The 5,128-nt window shown below is 42.2% G+C and overlaps 1 non-coding gene across 1 annotated transcript; it reads right to left on the minus strand.

The window, feature by feature from the left end:
• Positions 1 to 1,997: 1,997 nt before the first annotated feature.
• Positions 1,998 to 2,104, minus strand: LOC112085753. The gene has a single exon (XR_002899052.1). It is a non-coding gene; the product is annotated as a small nucleolar RNA R71 (small nucleolar RNA).
• Positions 2,105 to 5,128: the final 3,024 nt, after the last annotated feature.

Genomic DNA, 5,128 nt, shown 5'->3' on the forward strand with positions numbered 1-5,128 from the left:
CTTGGGCATGCTACCTGGGAGACACTGGACCAACCCGCAGTAATTCCACTTTACCCACTAAAGCCGGGTCAGGATCCGGTTTGTTCCGGGCTGACCCGGTTCATTAGCACTTAGTATATATAGCTTTTTGGAGAAAAAAAACCTAGACATGTTATCTTCTCTCTTAGTTTCTCTCTAGTTTTCTTTCCTTTTTAGTGTAAAAACGTTTTCGATTAAGAGATATCTCAAGTATTTAATCAATCTAAGTCTGTTTCTTATCATCTCATCATCTCATTTCTGCTTCTAATCATGATTAACATCATCTCTTGCAAAAGATTAGATGTGTTCTTCATGATTAGTGAGTAGTCATCTTTTAAACTTTTAGGTGTGTAGATTAGGGTGCTTAGATGTTTGATTTGTGATGTTTAGGGTCGAGATTATCATTTCATTTCCTTAGTTAGCTGCTCCTAATGCCAGATTTCCTTATCTGGGTTCATAGGCATTTCATGCACCAAAAGTGTTTGATGAAATGCCTGAATGAAAGTTAACTAAGGGTTTATGCATTAATGCCATGGGAATGTTTGTTAATTGCATAAATGACATATTAGAACTGTTGCCTAATGCTCATTAGTTCATATTTCACAAATGGGAATTTTGTTTGAAAGTGGATTAGTGTAGAGATTAATGCCTTCATGAGAAGATTAGTCTAGATTAGAGTTCTAAGTTGAAATATTTGAGATCATGTGATTGCTTGCTATGTCTATCTGTGTAAGATTCAGTCTTCTTGGTTGAGAGATTGTTTGGTCATTTATTAGGCTTGATGCATTATGCTTGTTGATTGCTTGATTATATCTAATGGTTGTTAGACTTGATTAAGTGATTAGCAAAGGGATTATTGTCATGGGAATGAATTAATCTGATTAAGAAGCCTACACTAAAGAGTAGTAAGTGTTGCATTATGTTCTTAGCATCATGAATTGATATCTAAAGCACCCTAATCAATGATCACATCTAGAGGTTTAGCTTTTATCATTTGCTTAATTACCATCATCTTGTTTTGTTTGCTTGCTTAGTTCATTAATCATAGCTTGTTTGTTTCTTGTTTTATGCTTTCTTGTTGCTGGTTTCACCAAACTCATATTTTATTCAGCTTGACTTAAGAACTTGTCTTATAAACTAGTGCCTAACTACCACACATATAGATTGACACCCCTTATACTACTTTGAAAAGGGGATTGATAACGCATCTAAGACTTGAAAACTCTTAGTTATCAATTGGCGCCGTTGCCATATTGTGTGGGGATTGTTAGCATTAGTTTCTGATATAGTTTTTGAGATCAAGTTTCTTTTGTTTTACTGATCACTTTTCAAGTTCTGTCTTTGTTCTCAGGTTTATGATCACAAGAAGCCAAGCCAGAAGACAAAGAGAAAGAGCTGTTCACTTGGAGAGGTTAGGAATGAATCAGCAAGTTGGGAATGAGCATCAGGCTCACGAAGCTGATCAAGGTCAAAGAGCTGGTAATGGGATTGGAATTCAGGCTCAACAGGCTCAGGTCCATCAGGGACACGCTCAGGGTAACCAGAACCAAGACCGACCTCAGGTTAATCCACCACAGCCCCACCTAAACCCACCCATACGTCATCAGCCCCGACCAGTCTTTGTTGGTGAGAATGACCGAGCCTATGCACACCAGTATGGAGCAGGAATGAGGCCACCTCCTGTCCAAAACAACAACTTTGAGGTGAAGGCCTCTTTAATCAATATGGTTCAGAATCAGAAGTTCCATGGCTTACCTATGGAGGATCCCTTGGAGCATCTGGATCAGTTTGACAGAGTTTGTGATCTCACTAAGATCAATGGGGTATCTGAAGACAGCTTCAAACTGAGATTGTTCCCATTCAGCCTTGGAGATAAGGCACATCAGTGGGAAAAGAACCTCCCAAGAGGATCCATCCACAGGTGGGAGCAATGCAAGATTGCCTTTCTATCCAAGTTCTTCTCAAGCTCAAGGACTGCAAAGCTAAGGAACCAGATTTCCAGCTTCACTCAACATTCTAATGAGACCTTTGGAGAAGCTTTGGACAGGTTTAGAAGCTACACAAATAAGTGTCCACATCATGGCTTTTCAGAAGCCTCTCTCCTTAGCACTTTGTATAGAGGAGCTGTTCCTAAGATCAGGATTCAGTTGGACACAGCATCAAATGGAAATTTCTTGGCAAAAGAAATCAATGCAGCTATGGAACTTGTTGAGAACTTAGCCATGAGCCAAGACACTTATGGGGAAGATTATGATAGAAGCTATAGAGGAGAAGATTCTGGTAGACACCAAGGGCTGGAAGAGAAGTTTAAAGTGTTGAATATAAAGCTTGACAAAGCCCTAGCTGCCACTCAAAAGCCTATACACTATGTGAGTGAGGAGAAGAGATGCTTCACAAATATCAATGAAGAGGGTCTCACTCAAGAGGAGTTGCACTTCATTGGGAATCAAAACAAGTTCAATGGCTACAACAACTTCAACAACCACCAGAACTTGTCCTATAGGAGCAACAATGTGGCCAACCCCCAAGACCAAATATACCTTCCTCAAAGCTTTGTTCAACAGAATCAGTACCAAGGTAACTCCCAAGGTCAACAGGGCTTTCAGCTACCAGCGGTTCAGAATCAAGGGAATAGCTTCACAAATCAAGTCAGCCTACAGCCAAAGGCTCCACCTCCTGGTTTTGGCCCACCAACTGTTCAACAAAGTCCTGATTTCAATGTTATTCTCCAACAGCTCTTACTAGGACAACAAAAGATGGTATCTGACCTGGAGACACTGGGCGCTGAACTAAAGTCTATTAAAAAGAACAAGAGCATCTGCACTTCTGAACCACAAGTCTCTCTTCCTGGTAAAGCTCTTCAAAACTCAAAAGATTATTGCAATGCCATCTACTCCAATGATGACCATTCAGCTGCTGTGCAAGAGATTGAAGAACTCCTTTATGGTCAAGTTTGTATTGAGAATGCACACACTCAAGTGGATGAGGACACCATTATAGATGATTTCATGGGCTTCTTACATGAACTCAATGAGGACATTGAGAGCAAAAGTGTGGGGGCAGCCGGTTCAGTTCTTTCTGTTCAGCAAGGGAATGATTCAGTGCCTATTAAAACAAAGGAGCTGCCAACTGGTCAAGCAAAGCTAACAGATTGTGCCTCCACCTCTGAATCAACTCAGATGAAGCCCACCTCCTTCCCAAAGCTAGGCAACCCAGGGAAATTCACCATCTCTTGCACTCTTGGAAACTTTAGAGTTGAGAATGCTTTGTGTGATTCAGGCTCAAGTGTAAGTATAATGTCTAAAGATATGATGGAGAAGCTAAAGGTCAAGTCTATAACGTCCTACCCCTCTTCCATCACCTTTGGTGATTCCTACTCCAAGAAACCATATGGATTTTTAGAAGACTATCCACTTCAAGTTGGTGAATGTGTGATCCCCACTGATTTTGTCATCATGAAGATGAAGAAGACCAAAGAGCTCCCCCTATTGCTTGGAACTGCATTTCTCAACACCACTGGTGCAATGATTGACTTTGATACTCAAAGAGTGGTGCTTACAAAGGTGGATAAGGATGCCTTTTACCGTGTTCAACCACCTTTAGCTGAATTTTGTGGATCAGTTGTTCAAGAGATAGAACCCCCTAAGGTACTTGAGATGAAGTATGTGGGCAGTGCTGGAATTCTGGGTGGATCCCAATCTCTCTCAGCTGTGGAAATGGAAAAAGAACCTCACACCAACTCTGTTTACAAGGATGGGACTGAACAGCTATTGATCAGAGAAGAAGACATCTTGCTCTCATGGTCTCCTAAACTTAGTGATCTAAGGATGATTAACACCAAAAGTGATGGCTCAGCATCAGAAGACAAGAGTATTAAACCTGATCTTTCTTCTCAGACTTTGATCTCACTCCTTGGGTTGATGATGATGGTTCTCTGAAGTATAAGCTGGATTGCAATGGGAAGCCAGGTCTGTTTGCTGAAGTGAGGGCATGTCTCACAAAGGCCATTTTTGATAAAGACCCAGATGGTATTCAAGAGCTGGTGGACAAAGGTCTCAAGATGGGATCTCAAGGACAAGGGTCTAATAGTTCCCAAAGGCAGCAAAGCAACTCAGCTTTCTTGCTAAGGACCATTGAAGTGCTGAAAAGCATCAGTGCTCAACCTCACCCCAGCTAAAAACAGGTTTTTCAAAGTCAAACTTAGTGACTTTAAACAAAGTGCTCTTGGGAGACACCCCAAGCTTATCCTTGTATATAATCTTCTTACTCTTTTCTCTTCTTTTTCATGTTTTAGGATATTTTGATGGGTTTTGTGAAGTGTTTCCAGGTCTAAGGTGACTTAGGAATGTTGTGGTCCAAGGACAAATTGAAAAGGAGTCTGTGAACAAGCTGAGGAAGGACTTAAGGAATGAAAACTGGTGAGCCGCCTGAGTGCTACCTAGATGTGCGGCTTGGTGCACTAAGAGCCCAGGTCGCAGCCCAACTCGCAATTTACTCCGGCCTGGGCCTGCTACCTGGTGTAAGAAGCAAGCCGCACAAAACCATGAAGAGGCCCGAAGTGTTTAAGTCCCAAATACTGCGGCTTGAGAGTGCGGGTCAGAAGAGAGGAAGCTAGGCCGCACATCCATTCGCAAATTACTCCGGGTTGGGCGTGGTGGCTGGGAGCAAGGAAACCAGGCCGCACCAAAAAGAAAAGTGGCCGAGGTGTTTAAGTCCAAAAACCTGCGACCTGGTGCTGCTACCTGAAACACAAGGAAGCTAACCAGCATGAAGACTCGCAAATTACTCCGAGTTAGGCGTGCTACCTGGGAAACATGGAGGCTAGGCCGCAGAATGGGAAGAAAGGCCGAGGTATCTATGTCCCAAAGTCTGCGAGTTGGTCCAAGACAAGTCCATGCCGCACAAGGGAGTTCAGGCCAAGCCAAATCCATCTCCAGTGGTGTCTGGCCTCATCTGGTGCAGATACTCACTCCCCTTTTGCACAAGAACCACACCAGGTATCACTCCAAACACTTGTAAATGAGCATTTAGCATTTTTCTTTATCTTTTGCATTTCATGTTTGATTTTTCCTCTTTCTCATGCTTTTATAACACAAGGGACTGTGTTATC

Source organism: Eutrema salsugineum, unplaced genomic scaffold (assembly GCF_000478725.1).
Source record: "Eutrema salsugineum unplaced genomic scaffold, Eutsalg1_0 scaffold_3, whole genome shotgun sequence".
Taxonomy (NCBI): Eukaryota; Viridiplantae; Streptophyta; class Magnoliopsida; order Brassicales; family Brassicaceae; genus Eutrema; species Eutrema salsugineum.